At 43.4% G+C, this 23,176-nt stretch overlaps 1 protein-coding gene across 1 annotated transcript in view; it reads right to left on the reverse strand.

Moving 5' to 3' along the window:
• The window catches only part of RASAL2 (RAS protein activator like 2), a 94,894-nt gene extending 73,199 nt beyond the window's left edge, over nucleotides 1-21,695 (reverse strand). The window contains exons 1-2 of the mRNA XM_009865320.1: nucleotides 21,576-21,695; nucleotides 13,207-13,333 (exon numbers count right to left, since the gene is read on the reverse strand). The gene's annotated coding sequence lies outside the window, so the exon portion shown is untranslated. The remainder of the gene's footprint in view (nucleotides 1-13,206; nucleotides 13,334-21,575) is intronic.
• Between the last annotated feature and the right edge of the window lie 1,481 nt (nucleotides 21,696-23,176).

A 23,176-nucleotide genomic window follows, 5' to 3' on the forward strand; every position in this document is an offset into this window, starting at 1 on the left:
ATGAAGTCTAGTTGTTTCCAAAAACCTGCATCAAAACAAGGATTATAAAAAATCCCATGATATTACCACGTGACTTTTCCTTAAATAACCAATTTTCTGATGAGCCTAAGATTCTCCTTCTCATCAAACGGGGCCTGTTGAATTGGAAGAGCAGGAGGTTGCCTCCCTGTATGTCTAGAAAAGTATCAGTGCAATGAATTAACCGGTTCCTGGCCTCTGTTCAGAGCAGGCACATTTACAGCTTTTGGCTCTGGAGGTGGCTGCTGAAGAAACCCTATTAGCAGAGCAGAAGCACTAGAGCAGAATAAAGAAAATAACTGATGAATTTTTTTTTAAAAAGACCCTCTAAATTTTAAATGTAAATCCCTTTCTTTTAATATCAATCATTTACAATTAAAGGGGAGATATTTACTTCAGGTCTATCTTCCCATCACCTATCTGAACTACTTAAAATTAGAAATATGTATGGGAACACTCAGCTCGCAGAAGATTTTTAAAATGCCAGGTTATGCAGGAAGAGAACCGACTAGAAAAATGTTGTAATAAACATTCTCTTTATACATCCAGTGTATTCCAGATTAATTTATCTACAAAACCCCAGTTGTCTGTATTCAGCAAAGTTTCCCTTACTTGGTCCGCTGCAAAAGACTCAGAAACTAATTTAAAAACAAAGAAGCATCATTAGGTTTTCTAACATCTTAGAGCACTGACGACCTGAATAAATTAATATCGTTTTAATACGTGCGGAATATAGTGTCTTTATCAGGATAAAGTACTAAATTCAACTCATACACCACCAAAACCATGAAGGAGAAGTGGCATGGCACAAGGATGATATTTCAGTGCGGATCCTCTTTCTCCCACAAACCTCCAGACTGACAGCAGCTCAGAGGACAGCGGTGCTTTCCCTGTGTGCCCATGGCTCCAGTACAACCACACAGAGAGGTCCCAAGGAGGTCAGGAACAAAAGCATGAAGTTGAAAAAAAGGGTGGCGAAGGTGGTGGTTTCAGTTTTGCTCCAAGCTTTTGCTTCAAGCTGATTTTAACTGGCAATAAATTAATTCTCCCCAACTCAGGCCTTGTTTGCCTGTGATGGTGATTGGTAAGTGGTTTCCCTGGAGCTTATCCATCTTATTTTCTCCCTGTCCTGTTGTTGAGGAGCAGGGTGAGGGCAGCTGGGTGGGCAGCCAGGAGCTGGCCACGGTCAACTCACCACCACATGCTTTACCAGGAGAAGGAATACTAAATCTCTTCCAAAATTTGCCCGGAGAGGTGGTGGAGGCGTCATCCTTCGAGGCATTTCAAGGCCAGGCTTGATGGGGTTCTGAGCAACCTTACCTAGTTTAAGATGTCCCTGCTGACTGCAGAGGAGTTGGACTAGATGATCTTCAAAGGTCCCTTCGAGCCCATCACATTCTATGATTCTATGAAAATTCAGTCTCGGAAACCCAACAAAAACCATTCTTGAATTCCTACCTCCTTGCTGCTGGGTGGGATGGTTAACCCCTTGCCCTCACCGCCAAAGCAAGACCAGAGCATTAATCCAGTGACAATGAAAAGTGACCAGCCTCTGGAAGCTCCACTAGGGTTTCCCAGACTTTCGACCAGCAACTTCCAACACCACCTGCAGCCAAAGGGTAATGAAGTTGACTGCAAAAGCAAAGCACTCGTTATTTGCACAACACTGGTGTCTTTGGGTCAGCAAGCGTGGTGACTGCTTCTCTAGACTTTCCTGCTACTGTTTTAGCAGTAAAGTGAGATGACTGGAGTTTTTAACGGTCAGATTCTCACCTAAAACTATATCCGACTCACTGAAAGAAGAAAAGGTCAAGGAAAGCTAGTCAAGGAAATACTTGCAGTTCCATCTGTGAGGGGAAAAAAAAAAGCCAAAACCCCCTTGAACTCTTCACTGGGTAATGCACAGGATAAAGCAGTCTCAAACATGCATCAAGAATTATTAGCTTGTAGCCAAAAGCACTTTAGTGGACACCAAGCTGAATCTTAATGGACACTAATCACTGCTAGAATGTATAGTCCTCTTCGTCTCCAAGGCTTCCCTTGGGAATCGGGGATTTGCTTGCGACACAGAGGTGCCTGTTAGAAGAGTTTCTGATGAACTCCAGCGGAGTTCAATAGCCTGCTTTTCCTCTGTGGCTTTATTATTTTTCTTTTAAGTAAATTATCTCGCTGCTGTGCTGCTGAAACATTTTTGTCTGTTTTGTAGATAAAAACCACGGTGACAATTCCTTCCTCCCCTTATACTATGGAAGAGTGATCACTTACAAAAGGGGAAGCAGGTTAGCAAAATATCCAGTGTATGCCTGCCTAAATCTAATTTAATACCTAAGCCACCTCATACACTATGAACCTTTTTATTTATGCACTGATAAAAAGTAGTTCACCCACAGGAGGTGTGTCACTGACCCAGTGAAGTGTAAGTATCACAAGACTGCAGACAAAATACCAAAAACTCTGCTGCTTTTATTTATTATTATTTTAAAACTCTACTTGTCTGCTTCACAGAGGTATTGTGGAGATTAATTAGCTCCTGTTCATAGACTATTTTGAAGATGTAAGAATACTACTGCCCGACGGAAAACAAATCTCCAGAGGTCTCGCATAGAAAAACCTGACATAGAACTGACAACACATTTCTTGTCCTACTACAGCTTTCTTTGCGAGTTCTGCCATCCTTGACCAGAACTAATTATAAGGAAGAAAATCCCCCAAAACTTTGGATGTTAGGGCAGCAGTGACAAAATGCTTCAGCACTTTTTCTGCAGATATACAAAAGCCTTTCACTAAACACCTTCAGAGACATTTCAGCCACAGGCAACTCAAGATGCGCAGATGGAAACATGCCAAAGGCCGCAACAACAATCCATATTGCCTAAACGAAAAATCCAAGGACTCACAGGTTTTCAGCACTCTAGAGATAAGATACTGGGTAGCTCACTGATTATTATGGTGCAATACCAGCCAACCCTGCTTGTTCATATTTGCTTGTTATGAGAACGCTCAATATACTATGACATGGAGAAAGTACGCTGAGGAAAGGCGGAGGTATGAGAGAAGAAAAGACTGGTTCAAACCTCCTAGAAACAATGTAAAACCAAGGGGGAGGGGAAGCAGGAGCAACAGTCTCAAGTTTCCTTAAAATAAAAAAAGGTGATGATTTTACTACTCAGCATAGTCCAGTTATTCACAACAAATCCATTTCTTTAAAATTCCTGGAAGCATGACTTGACTGGTGCTCCACGTTTTCCCCACTGTTCATACAGGCTTGTCCATATGTGTATTTTTCTTGTTTTGAAGTCTAGACAACAAAAAGATGACAGAAACACACAAATGCTACCAAAGTGGGTAAACTCATAACCCGATGTATGTATGCAGAGCTGGCATGAGATAGGGAACGTAAGGCCATGCCTAGGGCAGAAAAATGTGCAACCCTAATGAAATAGTTTTCAGCAGCGAGGCGGGAGCCCGAACCACCCAGAGACATACCAGAAGCAGCTCAAGTCACAGCAGCTGTAAGAATGTGAGGGCACAGACCTCAGCGGTGGCAGAAGCAGGTGTAACACAAGCTCTTGTTCAAATCTCTGCTGCCTGGGCTCCACTCTTACTGTAAGTGCGCCGGCTAGATCAAAGCTGACACAGAGAGCAGCTTCGCTTCACACCCAAACCACTGTAACTCCAAGGCTGCTCCTAGGCGGGAGCAGCAGTGGAAGCACCGTGGCTCTCCTTCAGCAACACACTCCCACCCCCTCCTCTGTGCTGGGAGCCCCACATGGCTGCGGGCTTATTTGGAACACCTAGGCGAGCCGATTCAAAGGTAACAACCCACCGACACACCGCACGAGCAGTGCGTCCAGTAGGACCAGGGAACTGATTTTACCCCTGTACTTGGCACTGGCGAGGCTGCATCTCAAGCCCTGTGGTCAGTTTTAGGTCCCTCACGACGAGAAGGAAGTGGAGGCACTAGAGCCTGTCCGGAGAGGGACGGCAGAGCTGGTGAAGGGTCTGGAGAACAGGTCCTGTGAGGAGCGGCCGAGGAACTGGGCATGTTCAGGCTGGAGAAGAGGAGGCCGAGGGGAGACCTTATGGCTCTGGACAACTCCCTGGAAGGAGGTGGTGGCGAGGTGGGGGTCAGTCCCTTGCTCTGTATGACAAGGATAGGACATGAGGAGATGGCCTCAGGTTGCACCAGGGGAAGTTTAGTTTGGATATTAGGAAAAATTTCTTTAGTGAAAGGGTTATCAGGCATTGGAACAGGTTACTCAGGGCAGTGGAGGTATTTAAGAGTAGTACAGACACAGTGCTAAGGGATATGGTTTAGTCAAGGACTCGTCAGTGTTACACTAATCATTGGGACTTGATGATCTTTCCCGATCTGGGCAATTCTACACTTCTGTGCGTGAATACAATTTTGCTGCGTGATGTCAAATCAATCCGCCTGGCGAGCACATGGCAGAACCAGCACCAAGGAGGGTGATAAAGCTGGGAGACAAGGGTGTGCACACCCCTGTGCAGCGGAGAGAACTTTGCATCTTTAATTTCACAGAACCTCAAACTAGGTCTGCTCAAGCCAATTTCATAAATATTTGAGCTGTCGAGTATCAATTTACACTAAAGGAATATGCTGATCAATTAATTCTGTTTCTGATACTGAAGTCTGAATGAGATTTAATTACATTGACATTTCAAAATTTAGTTCAGCAGCTCACATTAACTCTAGACAAGACTTAAGATCAAGAAATTCAGGCTGTAGGAGGGAAGGTTAATTTTCCATTACGTGCTAATCCGGTTGTTGCTGAAGGAAAAAAACACAAGTATACATGGTTGGGTGAAGTGTAATTACTTTTTGCCACAAGATCAAACAACTATAAAAAAGCGCCTACAACATTTAACAAGCCACAGTAAGTTCATGCATGATTTAAGGCAGATTTCTTCATAAATAACTTTTTATTGGTGTTGCTGAGAAATCTAAGGAAAACGATATTCGTAATAAACTGAGGTTTGGTTAGAACAGTCAACAAATCTGGCCCAGATGGTCCAAGAGCTACCAGTTCTTAGCAATTACCACATTGCAAAACACGTTCTATTTATAAAGCGTTCTTTATGCTCACGGAACAAAATTTTAAAATCTCTAAAGTGATTTTTTTGTGTGTGCTGGAAGAAATGGGCAGGGCTGTAATAATACATTTCCAAGGGGGGAAAAAACCTCAGCAAACCCTAACGGATTACGTGCCAATACTCACAATTTAAGATTATCTGTTCATACCCCTGTTAATCTCTGCTCTAAAAAGGTTTAAAATCTGAACAGATAAAATTTGCTTCATGACGAAACTTGGCTTCCAGCACAGATGATCTGTGTCCAAGGGAATAAAGTTTCAGCAGCTTCAGAACAAAAAAAAAATCCTTTGGCTTCGCTCGCGTTATAGAAGAAGAAAAAGATAGCAGCTTGGCAATTTTCTGCATGCAAATAACTCCAATTGCCCAGGGGGAATGTCACCGAGATCCAGCCATCCTGTTTGTTACATCTAGCCTCCCCAGAGTTAGTTTTAATTTCAAGCAGAGTTGCCTAAATTCTTCATCCTTCCAAGGCAAGTAAATTGTACATTGTCCAAATTTCAGATTACTTAAGGGCTTTTCTCAAAGTTTCCTAACCACTTCCGTGGTTGCAGAAGACAGACGGACATGTTTTGCACATTAGCTGTGTAGCCCATTGATTCTTCAACGATGCCCAACAGCAGCCATATTTCACAGGTTTTTCAAAATGCACCTCGCAGTTTGCACGTGTTTGCATTTCAGGGTATAACACGACAGGCAAACAAAACCAAATCATCCAAAGACAGTTAAAGTTCTAGAATTCCAGTTGATCTCGGTGAGACTCAGTCTCCACTTCGGTCCCCCCTAATCACACCCAGCACTAGGAGACTGCGACCCAGCAGCACTAGATAGCAGAGCAGGCAAAGAGTAATGTCAAAAAGAAAACAAAATAAACAAAACCCCAAAACACTGGTGGAGAGTTGCTAATTTAAATTAAAATGACAATGGATGGTAACACATCTGATCCTTCAGTCTCCTGGGTCTGCACAAAGGAAAATGTGAATCCCTCTTATGTACGTATTTGTGCATGTATATACAGACACGCTTGTGCACGCCCAAATCAGGCAAACCCAAAGAGCTGCAAATGAGTCCGGTCAGCACATCTGAATCCATCTTCCTGCCAGAGATACTGCTATACAACACACCCCTCAATTTGAGGGCTAAACCCACAGCCCTCTTTTGCATCCTTTCCATGCATAATAGTTGACAGGAGATGGATAATTCACAGCGAGCAACAGGGTTAAAAAGCAAATGGTACTAACTGGGAAAATCATTTCATCAAGATACATCATAAATCCCTACAGTTAAGATACAGGGAGCTGTAAACTGCATTTTTCCATCCTCCCTTTCTAACAGACACCCTTTGTAGGCAAAGCTGAGTGATGGAAGTTGAAGGGACAGCCCTCTTGTCAGCACATAGTTTTGTTAGAAATTAGAGGAAGTCCATCATTTCCAATTCTTGCATCTTTCCTAAGTAAATCCTTAGTGAATAAGATTGGTGCATTGCAGATTCTGTCATTGACCAGGTCACAGACAATCTCCTGTCTTCCAAAACAGACTGTCCTCCCTTTCCATCCCACCCTCTAAAACAGCAATCCTTTTCAGGTATTCATCCTAAACCTTAGCACACAAGGATTGTAATTATGTGGTAAGCAAAGAGTAAACCTATTTATTCTTTTGTCACAAAGTATTCACCCCAGCCGGAATCTGCAGAAAGCAAGGCTCAGCTTTTGATTGTTTTAGGTGCAAACAACCTTGTCTTAGAAGCAGTGAGTATTGAAATAACCCTAGGAATCTTCTTAGCTAGGGTCTCCTCTCCTGTCCAGTTTTTAGCTGAAGGAGGAGCACGGGCTGTGTATTTTCTTGGTGCAATCCACAGAGGAGGGCACAGCACCCACTTGTGGGAACTGCTGTAAGAGGTACATACCAGGCAGCAATGAAGTCAGATGACACTGAACTAATCTCCGGCCACTCGCTCCATTTCCAAGTCCCTGGACATAGAACCTTTTAAACCGGTAAGGAGGCGGGATTTCTGCACAGCTCACTGGTATCACCTGGTAACAGTGCACATCTGACACCAAAACAGATCGATGCTTCACTTTTATTGCTTCTTCCTTCATTTGCATGGTTGGAGGGTTTTCCGAATTCACTGGAATTTTTATCGAAAAAAAAAAGGCAGCTTGAGGAAATGCAGAGGGGATGATTGCTAAGGTGGAAATCTATCAACTGTGCAACTAAGCCAGAGGATCAGGAAGTTAAAAGTAATGTTTAAGCCTCAAGATTCCATCTCCATCAAATTTCAGATTTGCACATGTGTCTCACCACAGTGCAAAAGGTATTTTTTATTTTTCTTAGCTCTGAAGTATACGCCTGAAGTTGTTTAGAGATCTAAAGTCAATTTTAACAGCCTCAGTCTTCCTGAGAAAAAATAGGAATAGCTGCAGTTACTTTCAAGCTTTGTCCTCTCACTTACGTTTTTAATTCAAAGAAACTCAGATCTGAAAAGAAGTCCAACCTGGGTGAAGGGGGCCAGTTAGCTCAGTCAGTTGAGCGTGGCGCTAACAATGCCAAGGTCGCGGGTTCGATTCCCGTTCGGTCCCCATGTGTTGCCTGATCTAGTCGAGAGGTGGTGTCCCTGGCGACAGGGAGGCTGGATTAAAATGATCTCTAAGGTCCCTTCCAGCCTAGGCCATTCTATGATTTACCATTGTGCTAGAATTTCGGATTAGATGCCCGGTATGTAACGGTTGTGTGATCAGGAAAGCAAGGGTACCTAGTTTCCCTTCCATTTGCATTTCAGGGCTCATGTCCCTAGCAGAGCACGCATTGTCTGTTCATCAGAAGTTGTCCAGCCTGCTTCCTCTCTGATCACCAGGCCATGTATTTTTATTAAAGTTTTTAGGAACTTAGTACCTCCAAGACCATTATCTCTCTCTCAAATTCAGCATTTGTGGGCTGGGAGACACAAATTATTGGAGAAATTGGAGGAGGCAGACACAGTATCAGTTTTACTTCATTCAAAAAACAGGCTGAAAACAATGAGAGTCCCTGCATGAGGTAAGTTACAGTTGCTTTACGACAACAGGCAGATATACACACACTGGGAAGAGAGAGTTGGAAAGGGATAGAGAGTAAAACTGGGAACCAGCGTAATACCGGTTGTGAGGAACCCCGTGAGGTTATCTAGTCATTTTCCACTCGGATCAGGGCCTTGCCAACCCGCGGTAAGGTCAGCGGTGGCTTTGTCCAGCTGAGCCACGGAAGACTTGAAGGATGAAGTTTCCACAGCCTTGCTGGGCAACTGTTCCAGTGCTGCGCTACCCCCCGGTGCCAAACTTTCTCTTATTCTCTCAGCCTGAATCTCCCAAAGCACAACTTGTGGCCATTCTCCCTCATTTTATCATCTACCACCCATCGAGAAGGGCTTGGCTTTGTTACTGGTAACTCTCAAGTAGCCACAGAGATCGCGCCCTTAGCCTCTTTTTCTGTGTGTGGTTCCAGACACTTCTGTCAGCAGCAAAGGTGGACTGAGAAGTCCCTGCCTCCTCTCCTCTCACCTTTGGCTGCTTGTTTGTATTGCAAAACCATTTCACCAGAGCTCCTCATCTACATGCCATGTTAACGTTGTTTAGAACAACTAGATAAATGAAGGCGACGACAAGGAAACACGCTGGCATTTAGTGTGGGTAGAAGGGACAAATTACGTTTTCCCACTGATTAGACCAAGTGACTGGATACAAAACAAAATTTCTCAATGCTGGTGACTCAAGGTGAGAAGAAAACGAAAATTTGCAGAGCATCTTCACCTCTGACCTGCTTTAAGCAATCTTTTCTCAAGATCCTTCATATGAAGCAGTCACAGATGTGACTGGGAAAACATAAGGTTAACTTGTTTCAACAAATGAAACAATCTTCCTTTTCTTCCAGGATGAGTTTATCTCCAAATATAAAAAGAAAAACCATTTGTATCAACATGAGCCTAAGTATCAGAGTATCTCAGAAAACTCTCTCCCTATGCTCTTCCCTAATAATTTAAAAAAAAACTGAAAAAAGGCGCAAAAAACCACACCAAAATACAAACCAGTTCCCCTTTTAATTCCTCTGATATTTCACATATGCAAAAAAAAAATCTCTTAATGCCACAGAGATGCACCCAGATGCCAGAATCAAAACTTTCACTGTGTGGTCTCCTTATCAACTCTCACTTAGTGTGAGCAGGTGGTGAGAAGGAGGCAGAGTAAGAGAGAAGAGGATTATTTTGGGAAAGGAAGCAATAACTGTTACTAGTCTGTCGAACAGTATGAATGATGGAAATCTGAATCATGCTTTTACTGTATGAATGGTTAATTCCAATATGCTATTATAAACAACGTTCCTTTAGAGAGGATGTAACCTCCCCAGAGGAAAAAATACACCTGTTGGAAAAAAGAGCAGGATCTGAAGCAGAAATGGAGGCGATACAGAGCCTGACCAGCTTGAGATTTCTTCATTCTACCTCTTCCTAGAACATTTAGGTGCTGGGGCCTATATCATACTTTGCAACAGAATTAGCCCATTGAAAGTAGGACTTGAAAGAAGAAGGAAAGAGGCTATTAAGGTGGAGTTAGGGAAAAATCACAGCAACATTTTTAGCTTCCCTGAATGGAAGCACCTCTGAATACGTGTGGCCAAGATGAAATCCTAGCAAGTAAATGACATACCTAGAGTGTGTCTATTCACTCTCAGAGAGGTATTACTACAATGATACAGATTACACACTAAGGAAATTTTGCAGCCTATATTTAACGGATGGCTTGCTGACAGCATCCCTTCCAGACAGGAATTAAGGCTTTCAACACTAGAAACAACCTGCAAGCAGTGGGAAGGCTCCTAAGCTAGCAGTAGATGGTGAGTATGCTCTAGAGTTACAGTTTTTAAATGATCCTACTAGTTTTCACTGTTTAACCGAGTCACTTTTTATCTCATGTTTTATCTTGGTGTCCGCCCCTCTGGCTCTCATTTGAGGGTGACCACAGTGGTTTCTGCCTGCACAGAAGGGATGGCTCAGCTGCTCTTCTAGCAGCTGAAAAAAACAGCTTACTGTACTGAAGTATGTGGAAATTGGGGTCTATCTTAGTACACGGGACTGTAAACCATGGTGGGTCAGCAGCTGCCTCATGAACAGCTGAGCCAACCCCGCAGCAAGGGTAAAAATGAAAGAGACGGCAAGAATGACTACCACAGCCCTTGGGTAAAGCACACTTGACTTAATGTTGACCTCTTAGTTACACATCCCTTGCTTCAACTTCCCAGCTGTAACGTGGGTAGTTTCCCTCCCACACACTTCCTAGGAATGGTGCTACAAGGATGTGTGTGCAACGCTATAAAGAACGCCACAAAAATTTGCAGAATGGGTCCTACTGCTGATTATGCAGAGCTCCTGAAGAACATGCGCTGCTCCAGCCACTCCGTTAACAAAAAAACACTGGCCTCATACAATACTCCCGACATCCCACGCAAGGTATAACAGTGGTGCTACAGATGAAAAAAAGTTTTTCCATCACCTGATTTTGCCTTTTTCTCTTTTTAATAAAGAAATAAATCAATAAATCACAAGAGACGTATGGCAATCTTACTCGGCAAAAAAAGCAAATGCCATTGCTCTGCCTTAACCTCTGCACTACAGCCAGCCCTAAGGAGCTCTTCTGCAAGCAGCTATTTCAGATATCATCATCAGATGCAACGCCTGCTGTTGCCATGTTATCCACACGCTTCCCTTGGACAAGCTAGATATTCTTATCAGCTCTGCATAGCAATTTCTCTACTAGACATTTTAGCTGCCTCTGCTGTGCTGCTTTTCAGCTTTTAGTGTCCATTCCAAAGCTATTTTAGTCCAGTTATCTGTGCTGCTTGCGATACATTCTGGATGGCACCATCCGTTTCTTTCTCTTTATAAAGATGTTCAGTGGTTTCCTTCACTGTTTTGTCCTCCAGCTCAACATCTTGACACAAAGCTACTCCCAATGCTAGCAATCAATCCACTTGTTTTCTATTAGCAGGAATTCTGCAATCACAATAAGAGACATTTCTAACCAGAATGTGAAAACAAGGGAACCACCTCAGGCGCTGCCATCAGCGATTAAATACGACCTTCCCTCCCACTTACCCTTGTCCTCCCTCACAGTATGGGCATTGCTCAATTCTCCTCCAGCTCATGTCTGTCTTTCTCCCCTCCCACTGTGTGACCACTTCTTTTAGCTAAGAACTTTGTGACCTCTATGTTCACTACATTTGCAGCTCTCATATGGTGACCACGTGGATGTGAGTTTCTCTGGTGCTTTTAAGATATTCTTGTAAGGCGTACATCACATAGCATGCTATAGCATGCCACATGTATGTAAAATTGTAGCAAAATACATAGTAATGGCATAAACCCAAAGAGGACAGTCATCCACTTGGTGCAGCAATTCAAAAAAAGAGGAAGGTTACAAGGCTACATGTAAAAACATAACACTGGGATTTCCAGCTATTCAGATGCTCAGTCAAGTCTAGAAATTCTTGAAGTCTAGAAATTCTTTACGTTTCTTTCTTTTGCGTGTGGTATAGAAAAAGAAGGCATTTAAATCCTAGATTTTAATGGTCTTGCTAGCTTGCAAAGCTGCAAGTAGTATTCACTGCCTAGCACATACCGGCTGCAATATAATTCTTCACTCATCTCACCAGCCACATACCTGGAGCAAGTACTTTGGCCATAACACTGTGTAAACATGTTTAATACCAGATTTAGTTCCAAACAAGGATGAGTATTTGTTCATGTGGCAAAACAAGATGAGCTGCATTTGAAATGCCACAAATCCAACAGGGGTTCTGTTTACATCACTCACGTGTTTTGCCATTTTCCCTCCTAAATCCCCAACATGCCCTGTTTCTTTTCAGACTTCTAATCCAGGAACCAAAAAAATCCAGAAAAGAACCCCATCCACCTTCCTCAAATAAGGAAGAGTTAAATAGCGCCACTGGCAAGTACAAATAAAACGGCACTACAGTTGCAATGAGATGACTATCTAGAAGAGTGGGATTTTAATTACTTGTGTGCAATACAGCCACAGAATGAAATTCTTCAGCACAAAAAACAGCTGAGCCTGTGAAATCAAAAATTCCTTACCTGCTCCTCACCTTTGATAGCAATGTTGATAAGGCTGCTATTTACTATTTAAAGATGCATGTTACTTTTTTCGTCATAGCTCGCTCTCTCGCAGGATTGGTATTTTTTTTACAGCTGAACTAAGGAAGAATTGCTCCTAGATCCTAGCACCCTATGCCAAGGAAAGCTTCTTGCATAGGTTGGGAATAGAAAGAAGAGCTCATTTGTATGTGCCTCCCTTCACTTCTCTTTTCTTCTGGAAAGAGTCAGAATGATGCTCTTTATGCAACCACAGGTGGGGTGGAATAAAGAGGGGGAACAGGGCCAAACTTGGGCTTGGGAAACTACTGCAACGGAGCTTTTGTCTCTCGTTTTTAATACCTGCCCATTCTTTTGCTTTCCCTAGATTTCAACATGCATAATTACAGCCAACAGCAGCAGGCAGTTGGCTGGGTCTTTCAGGAACTGCACCCTGTGCAGGCATGAGGGTAAGTTATAGAAAAACCTGCTATCCAGTACCGGTTCTGAAAACATGAAGCAAAAAGAAATTACTGAGAGACTCAAAGTGAGGCAAAATACAATCATCTACCAGTTCTGAAAAACAGCAGGAACCACTTATAACTCTCTGCAAAAGCTACACTCCTCTTCACCTGCACTCAGAAGCTCGCAAGTTGTAAATCCCAGAGCTGTCTAGTAATCTTACAAACACAGCTATAAACCTTTGTGTGCATAGCAACAGCCCGGCTTCCCTGGTACCCCATAATAACAACCTCTCTGATTCTTGGAATAAATCCAGGAAGTCATTTTGCTGGAGGCATATACAAACATCGCCACGGCTGCCTGGCCTCCACCACCACCTAGCTGTGACGCTACCCACCTCAGCAGGCTCCTTTCCAAGGATGCTGCCGTGGCAGCTGCTACAGCTCGCAGCTATAAATTAAAACGATTTTATCACGGCCCAGGGTTCCACTCACCCAATTTGGTGGCCCCCTCCGGTGGGTACTCGGGGAACTGTCCCTCGGAGGGGACACTGACTGTTCGGCGCAGGCAGCGCCCTTTGGTAGCATCCGCCTGCGGCTCCTGGACCCCATCGATCGGCACCTGCAGAAAAAAAAGATGCCAACAGCTGTTAAATTTGCCACCAGGCTGTGCCATTCATACGCCAACTTAATATTCATCTGGTAGTAAGTTTCGGGCGTAGTTCGGCATGCCTGGCCTCGCCACAAAGGTCCACGAGGCTCTCAGTGCAGCGGGGAGGAGCGCTGGTGTGTGCTGGTGGGCAGCAACCTGCGCTCTGCAGCTATGGAGTCGCAACAGCTGACCCACCGGACTGCCTTTCAGAAGTGCTTCTCCAAAACCCAGATCCATTCCCACGCTGGGAAAGTCAAGCAGAGGCTGCTGGTCAGATGGCTACAGGTGAAACTTTAGGATTACAAAAGCATTTCTGCTGCCTTGGCACACATTCAGTGACAAGCTGCAGTATGACAGAGAAAAATGGACTTTCTGCTGGTTGTGTTGGGCACATGGAGAAAGGGAGTATCTTCTATGATTAAGTCAAACTCATCCTCAAAGTGGGACCTGAGAAGGCTCTAAGAAAGGCTTGAAACCCTTGAAACCCTCTGGACTTGATGATCTCAGAGGTCTTTTTCAGCCTCAATAATTTTGCGATTCTGTTCTGGGCCCTGCTGTTGGTATCAGCATGATTTTGCATCTCTTGTCAGATAGCACTGATCACAGACAGCAATCATATCCTTGGATAGCTGCAATTCAGGAGCAGGTGAGGCCTTCGGAGAAAGAACTGTGATTGAGGGACAGAGAAGAAAAGGCTTGAGGTCCTCACTATTCCATAATAACAGAATTCTGTACGCTAATTCTCTTTAAAAGTACTGAATATATAAAGATCTTGTTTCTCTTCTGAAATTTGGGCAGAACTTGGACCCTCAGGGGGTTTGCTCCCGGCCAACCTTGCCTTTAAACACCTGCCTGGAAGACTACATTTTGCAAGAGAGGTGCGTATGCTGGGGACAAAAAGTAGTAAATTACGCTACCAGTCTCTACAGCTGCAGAGCATTAAGACAACAGCCAAGAGGACTAAAATATCCTAAATGATACAGTCCCTTGTTCAGCAGTGCATGTGTCTGGGAACAAGAAACGAGCCTAAAAAATGTAAAGAGGGATTTGGAGGATAAGGGAGAGGACCTAACCGCTTCATGAATTTATCGGGGTGCTTTTGCACATCCTGACTTTGTTTACGTGATCAGCACAGGTTAATGGAAAGGCCAATGGACAAAAGCTCCAGACAGGTACTTGCTCACCAGATCGTCCCAGTCTCCAGAAAAGAGCCTTCCAACAGGAGAATATGACTTTAGCAGGAGGAAGACATCCTATGCTCTATCCTTCTGAAGAATGCATCTTTCCCAAGAGGTTCAAAAGATGAAAGACGGCAAAGACCCTTCGAGCCAAAGATGGAGACTGCATGGAAGAAACCCAGCTCCATCACAGAGCTGCACGGACTCTGGGCCCATGGTAACCCTTGTTGCCTCACATCATATTCCTGGGCTGCCCTGCCTGATAAATCATGGTTACGACCAGAGTTTTGCAGGTCTTTGCCTACTCAGATATTAAGTTTAGCTTATTATTGGTGAATTACTTGGATTTGTTGTCATTTTGACCTGGACAGTTGTGCTACTGAGCTGCTGAAGTTCTTGCTGTAACAACCTGAATATTTGTATTCCTGATCCGTATTTCTTACCACAGCATTATTTAGGGGTAATTTTTTTATCCCTAAAGCTCTTGGTGTGGTGTCCGTTACCCTATCTGGACCCTGTGGCTCGGTGCGGCTGCCTTAAGCCCTGCTATTCCACAGCTGGAAGAAATCTCAGGGATGAGGGAGAGATGCAGCATCCAGGGTCTGGAGGCAGCAACAACCTCCCAGTGCCAAAAACATCTCAGCACACTTCTGACGAGGACATAAGCATCAACAGTACGACTGTGATGCGTGCAATACGGCAATTTGTTTTCATATAGCTACGTAAAAGACAGCTTGCAGCTAAAGGAATAAGAAGCCCCTGTCATATTTCCCGTGCTGCTTGTCCTTTCATGTCTCCAATCATCCCTGAGAACTGAGTATTAATAGCAAACAAAAATATATTATTCATTTGTACTGAAGGTTGTAAAAGATGTACAAGATACTGTACTATTTTAGAAACAGACTGCACTACAATGGCTCTCACAAACAAGTTCTGGCATTTCCTGACTTTTAAGCACTTAGCATTCTCTTAAGGTCACTTTTTAATGCTATTTATTACTATGCTAGTCCATTTGTTTCCTTCAAACAGCGCTCATTTTTCAAAACAAGTTTCCCAAATCCCCAGTGGTTATTCTCTTAAGGCCACTTGCTTTGCTTGTAGATTGTTACAGCAACAACTCTGCCAAACGATCTCCATGCGAGAGCACATCAGGAAGTTAAACAGAGACTAATTTTGTTAGCTTATGCCACATTCATTGGATCAAGGTCACATATTAGATTTCCGTTTTTTGTCTGGAGCTCTATTGAGTCTTATTCTTTCATAAACGCTCTTCTGCTTCACCAGTTCTTCTGCCTCTCCCGATTCCTTCAGAGCATTTTTTGGTGGAATGTTGCAAGCTGTATGTTCAGAACGGCTATTACCAGTCCTACCCACACCTGCCTCAGCACACCTGAAAAGCATCTATATCCACATGCTAGCTCTATACAAATACAGCTCCTGCAGGGTTGGTTTCCCCGCTATTACATTTTTTTAACTGAGAAATTAATATACCTCTCCAGTACCTGTGGGGACTTTGGGATGCAGGATGACAGAAACATTCTTTCAACCCAGTGACAGGAAAAAAAAGCACTACTGCTGCCCTGGTAACAGCGTATGCAAGAGCAGCGCCGAGAGCTGAGAGGAGACTAGGAATGGACTGACTTGCCGCCGAGGGTGAGGAGGAGAACGGTGACCCAGGCCACGCTGTCCTTTGTGTCCTTGGGAAAAACAAACAGGCCACAGCACACCAGAGTTGGGTGTCAAAACCAAATCTCCTCCTGCATACCAGAGATAGAGTTTATCTTCAAAGAGGAACTGAGGCATTAACAGGAAGACTGCCTGAGAGGTCAGGTCCTAATTCTGGGTCACTCAGCCTTTCAGACTTAACGTTTGCCCAGAGTAAGGAAACTAGGAATGAGAAAAGGTTCACTGGTGCAGGTACATTCATCTAGTGCAGTACGTTCCACACCAGCGAACAACCTGCTTTGGTTAGGGTATTCATAGCAGCTTGACAAAAACTTGATATTGGTATTTTTCCACCTAGTAATTCTGTAAACTGTATAAGGAACAATGTTTTAACACCACATAGCTTGATCTACACCAGACAAACATCCCGCAGTTTCACAGACAAGATCAAAGTAGCAAATTAGCTAAAAAAGATCCATCCACAAGTTGGACTTAAAAGTGCTGTGTTATTTTAAGTAACACTCCTCCAAAACCATAGTCTCAGTCTATATTGACAAAAAAAAGCCCCAAATACTAACTCCAAGACTGCAGGACCAGTATTTATTGTTTTAGCATCAGACTGCTCTTAAAAATACAGCTTCATGAACACACAAAATGAGCTCGGTCAGCAGCTCTGCCTCTCCTGGGGCCAGACATGTTTTTTAGCAGGTAGATAAGCCGCTCTGTGGTAGGTCAAAGGGATTCGCAGACTGGGCAGCACCGAAACATGAGCAAGTTGTCCTGGTTTGAGGGCACATGTGCACAATGAAACCCTGCGTCGGACGTCTGCAGCCTTCCCAAGCCTCCTCCAGCCCTCGCTGTTCCAGCAAGTCGTTCAGCCAAAGATCTAAGAGACTGGCAAAGCCCTGCCGAGTCAGGACTCTAATGGCAATTTAGGCTTTCAGCTCTTTTTTTTTTTTTAATGCCTCTTAACGGCAAACTGAGCTAGGCTCTCAAAAAAGAAACAGAAGTTTCTTGACTGCAGATCGGTTTTACAAGACTGGAAAGTGATTCAAGACAAAAACTTGGGAGCTTGCAACCTCTTCTAAACTAGCAGTCAGGAAGTTCAGAATCATGTCAACAAAACAGTTAAATAATTCATTTTACTTTTTACCTTCCTCCAGAAAATTACAAGCTGGCTAAAATTTTGACACAGAATTCTACTTTAAAGATGTTGACAGTGGACATTTCTTTGGGCTCTTGGAAAATAAATGATTAAATTCCTTCAGGAATCAAATCAAATCTTTTCTTATGACCAGGTGCAGCTTTGACAAACTCCTATTTACAGGTAAAACGTATTTGCTGTAAGACACCGACGTGACAAGTCTGTCAAGGACGACGTTTTGCTCTTGCTGTTTTCTCTCGGGATCACCACTGTCCTCCACTCCTGGTGTCTGTCACAGGAGATGGAAGAGGAGGAAAATACACCAGAGGGGTCCCGCTGCTGGCCTCTGTCACCAGCACCAATAAGTACATCTTATCATAGCGAATGCAGGTCTTTGCTATCCTTCACTCTTGGTTAAAAACACCTCTAAATAGTAGAAGAAAGATGAGGTTTTGGGTGCAGGGAGGAAAAAGGAAGGGTCTAACGCAGCTGAAAGCGTTGTTCATTTCCAACTGAACACAAAATTAAAAGATCCTGCAGGACAGCAGCCAAGTTACAGACAAAGACTCACTAAAAAGCAGCCCGAAAACAGATGCAGTCATTTGTCACAGCCCTCGTGAAAGTGCTGCGCCATGCATTATCTGTCTGAAATCGCTCTTCATAAACACTCAGCCCCTTTCCCTGGTTAAATAGCACTGATTTTGCAGACACTTCTGCTGTGCTCTCACAGCTCTTACCCTATGGAACAGGTTTCACAACCAATAAAAATATCTCACCTTCCTGACACTGGGAAACTCTCTTCCCCATAGAAAAAAAAATACTGATTTGTAAGTGACCCAATCTGGACCTGTTCTCCTAGTCTTGGAAGATGCTGCTAGGTATTACCACACCACGACGTGTTGCAGTAATTGCACATCTCCTGTCACTCGTCATTCCTTATTTGCTAAGTCATCTCTCATGTCCCTACAGAGATTAATTTTCTTTCTGCGTACTTTTGGGGCATGAAATCCTTTCCCTTCATTAATAATCTTCATTCTTCAGTTTCACCTATTTCCATTTTACGAAGTTGACAAGGTGTCAAGTAATTAATATTTTGCTACACTGTAGAGCATGATACTGTTAGACTATTTTTATCTAAGTAATTATAGATATTTTAGGATCAAGTTGTACCTTGGAATTTCTCTGATTTCAAACCTACTCTCGTGCTTGCACAGCACAAAATCTCTCTTGCACACACTCTACCCAAACTACCATGACAATAAATTCCACAGTCGTGCAATGTTGTAAGAAACGAATTATTTCTGTACTGTGCCCTCAGTCTTAAAAATATGTGCTGTATTTTAACAGCATTAACTCAAGGAAACCAAACTTAGCATTATACCTGAAACAATTCAGGCATCTTTCATTTACCCCTTTGCTTTTTGTAAATGTTTTCCTACTTTTCGGCTTTTACAGGCATACCTGCATAATGATTTTACAGAGTACTATAAACATCAAACATTTCTGTTCCCTTTCAATTTCATACAGGCAAAGCTTCTTGGATTCTTATTCCATGAAGTAACAAAGCACAGAATAAAGTGAGATGCTTCAGTCTCACAGTTTTCAAATTATACCAGCCTTGAGATGATGCAAGTGCTCCCTTTTGGCTGCAAGGGCACGCTGCTGTTAGCATCTCTTCCTCCTTCCCCCACACCCAGCCCCTTACCTGATGGGTATCATCCTGTCCCTCACATTGTTTTTAAGATCCGTTTCAGCAATCAAAAGGAATTCTGACCTATCCACTCCATCAGCAGTTTCCACGTTCAGAGCAGAAACCTCTCCACCTTCAGTTCCTGTTGCTGCTCGCGCCTTGTTTTGGGTTAACAAAAAAGCTTCTCCAGCATCACCTTTCTAAGGACTTTAAATGTAAGCTTTGATTTTCTTTAAGTAACCTCCCTTTCCTCATTCACCTGGTCTTTTGCTTAGGCTCCCAGGGCCTGTGGTCTCACCTGTGGGTTTTGGGGTTTTTTTTATTGCCCTCCTATGTACTTCACAATGGTTATGCTCTACCCCTTGCATCTCTCCCCTTTGCTGCCTTAGGCCTTTGTTCACTTTTATTTCTAGTTCACATTTCACAGAGTCTCTTTCAACTCTGAATGACTTGCCAAGGGGAGTCGCCTCTCCTTCCCTTTCTCATGGAAGCGACAAGGGATACTTTTATTTCAGAAAGAAATGAGCAGGTGCAAATCCAGAGCATCAGCTCCGTGTCTCTCTCTTAGCTAGCAGTTCTACTCCCACACATTTTGAGTTTCTGTAAGGGATCGTTGCACACTCTCATGGGTATGGACTCAGAAGCTAGGTTAAAACAACCCTGGATTTTCCTGTGGGGTACCCATGACTCAGCAAGGAGTTCCCTTTTTCCTTTCACTTAAAAGCAGTCCCAAATTACTCCAAAATCAGAATGGCAAATCTGACTGCAGCTACTGGCTTCTGAAACAAATCACATTATCAGCATGTGGAGTCACACCTGCACCAAAGGCATGTCTGCCCGGTGCATCCACAGGCAGCACTTCCCAAAACAGCTTCTTTCTCACTGGGACAGAGCAGGCAGGCCCCTCTGAGAGAATGCTGCAAAGATTTCCTCCACTGCTCCATTTCCGGGGGTTACTGCTGTACTTAAAAACTCAGGCTCTGTATAGCCCAACACTGAATTTCTCCAGCTCCTGACAAAAAAACAGAGTATATTTAAACATAGTATATAATACTTAATACACCAGTGAAATATTTACTCCTCTCTATCTAAGCAAAAGACTCGTCTTACTCCCAGCAAAATGCTTTCAACTGTATGTGGTAGGAGAAACTAAGAAGTTAAGTGCATGATTACCACCTACAGATAATTATTTGTGATATGAGCCAGGCTTGTTTTCAATTACATTTCTTTAATGCGATTCATGCTTTTAGCCTAGCTATGCTGGTATAGTACACTTTTAGGAATAATTCTCACATGTCCTTAAGTTTCTTCACTATATACTTTAATTCCTTAGGTGACAGTCCTGTCAGACTAGAAAAAGAATTACATAGTAAATAAACATCACGATATGGGCTTTCTATTTTCCCTGAGTTTGATCACCTCTCCCACACATTAGCATTGATGTTCTTCCCTTCTAATAACTCAAGTCCTTCTCTACACCATTTCCTCCTACTCTCCCTATGCAAGGTAATATTTCAGCCCTTGTAAATAAGCCCGAGCAGAGCTGAAGACGAATAATATTTAGTGCTACACCAGAAACAGGTCTCATACTCTCAGCCTGTACAGAGTCATACACAGAAACTTCAGAAGCAAAAAAGCAAAAGTTCAGGTCTTCTCCAAATGTGGGAAACCATGGTATTAGACTCAAATTCGTGGGCATTTATATGCAATAAAATCTATTACAGTAATGTGAAAATACTCCTATCTCCTCCTGAAATATTTATTTTTGAACAGGGTAAATCTACAGCAGAATAATTAAACAAACAAACAAACAATCCCAGGAGCATTATCAAACGATTCTAAAGCTCATGTATCCATGCCAGTATACAGACATCATAGAATTATAGAATCATTAAGCATCAAACATCACAAGAAAAAAAAACACATATCATGGCATAGTCTAGAAGAGAATTGTCAGCATTTGTTTGTTCAGTGTTTCGGTCAGCTAAAGCCTGCCTATTCTTCAGCCCGACTGACATCACCTTCATGGCAAGGCACAACGCCAACTACTACATGCTAGATATACACACAGAGTAATTTTATTATTAAAGCCAAGATGGTTGCAATAGCTTGGAGTACCCATGCTGAGGGGCCCCCAATCTTCTTCTTTGCGTTTAGCAAGAGAGAGGGCAAACAATTTCCCTTGTGACTGCACAGCACGAAGGCTGCACACACCTCCACTGCCCAGCGCTCCAACATTGACACAAACAAACCCCTTTTTCTGCTACCTTTACTGGGCTTTTCTCTACCTTTATGTCTGTACCGAAGTGAGGAACTGCAACAGCTTTAACTACCTTTAAAGGCAGCAATAACACAGGAAGATGTAGTGGCGCACACGCAAGCTATAAGACTCCAGGAGGGAGTTTCAGATACCCACAGTTTGCTGTCATCGCTTCCATGCAACCGACATCTGGTTGATGAAAAAAGGCTGCCTTGTCGTTTTACCAACCAAGGCCAAAAAGTAAATCCCAAGTGGCCAACGCGAGCTTCTCTCACCTCTTTCTCCCTGTTGAGCAGCACCAGCTGGCTGTCCGTCAGGATGCAGTACTTCCTCTCCCATGTGGTCGTTTCAGTGTAGGGGGACTGGCCGCAGGACAGCCTGTGTGTCGGCGGTCCTTTCACATCTGCGAAGAGAAAATCAGGACACCAGAATCTTTAGCACGTGTCATTAACCAGCCCCGTCGTCGCTCTCGCTGTTCTGCAGCTAGATGTGAAGCAAAACTGCAACCTGTACTTAGTGGTGCCTGTTTTGGCACATTAACGACAAAATGTTAATCCTGGGAGGCACCCATGTGGAACGCGGTGTAAGGTACACTGTGAGTACTTTATCTATAGCATGACTGACAAAAGCAGCAGTACCTGAGATTAATGTAAATGTCTTTGACAAAAAGACCGGAATAAAATCAAAGGAAAAGACCAAGAGCTGTCACGAAAATTTAATCTTCTCTCCTCAAAACTGTAGTTAAAAGCAGCAGGGCCCCGAATGTACCCTAAATCATAATAAACTAGATTATTTGAGATTAAGCATAGCAAGACACAGGAAGGAAGATGGGGATCAAGGAAGTCGGGCTTGAAGAATGGAGGCAAACATTCAAAGGGATGGGCATTTAATTGAGAAGGGCTTACCAGCACCTTTTGGTGAGGAAGCTATTTGATTAAATTGTAACAGATGGGAAACCTCCAGCATTTTCATTTAGCCACAGACAAATGACAAAAACTCAAACAACCAAAGAAAAAACCCAAGGAAAAAAACCCAAATTCAACCAAAATCCAACTTGTTTGGCTCCCAGTGCTGACCCATCTCCCTTAAGTCTCTCAGGCTCGAGCTACATATCGCATTGTGCTGCTCACTGCTAACAAGTTTTCGCCCAGACCGGGAAAGGAAAGAGACGAAGCAGCTCAGCAGACAGACAGACTTCACTGCAAAAAAACCCAAAAAACAAGGTACCTGCAGCACAGGAGTCCAAGATCTTTTTCAACTACTTTGTCAGGCAAAATGAGCACTCAAAACTGAAGTGGTGGCTACCCGTGACTCCACCATGTACTTCCTTTTCTCTGTGATTCCTACAGCATTTCTGTCTCCTGTAAAGAGTTTTTATAAGTTGACTGCACGTTTGAATTCCTAGGGTGGCCTTCTTTGCACCCCATCTCTTGCAGCAGTGAAGTCTCGGTTTTGAGTGCTCATTTTGCCTGACAAAGTAGTTGAAAGAGATCTTGGACTCCTGTGCTGCAGGTACCTTGCTTTTTGGGTTTTTTTGCAGTGTCTGGTTCAGCCTCCTTAGAGGTGATACTGAGACTTCAGGTATCTACAGCATATACATCGAGAATGGCTGATTTTTAAATCAATTCCTGTTGTATAAAGCTAGCAAGATAGAAACAAAACAATGTTGCGAAGCAACTGGAACTCAATCTCAAGACCTGAGAAAGGGATGACTTGAAGCTGCTTTCTAACCAAAGCAGTTTGTAACTTTTTCGTACATATCCCACCCCAGTGCTTGCACAGGGCTAAGCAGAGACGCTCCTTGTAGTTTCTACCCAGCTTCACCACTAGAGGCCAGCGAATCCTCAAACACCCAGCACCTTCCCAGCGGTGAGGA

The sequence above is a fragment of the Apaloderma vittatum genome, unplaced genomic scaffold, assembly GCF_000703405.1.
Source record: "Apaloderma vittatum isolate BGI_N311 unplaced genomic scaffold, ASM70340v1 scaffold8692, whole genome shotgun sequence".
NCBI classification, from domain to species: domain Eukaryota; kingdom Metazoa; phylum Chordata; class Aves; order Trogoniformes; family Trogonidae; genus Apaloderma; species Apaloderma vittatum.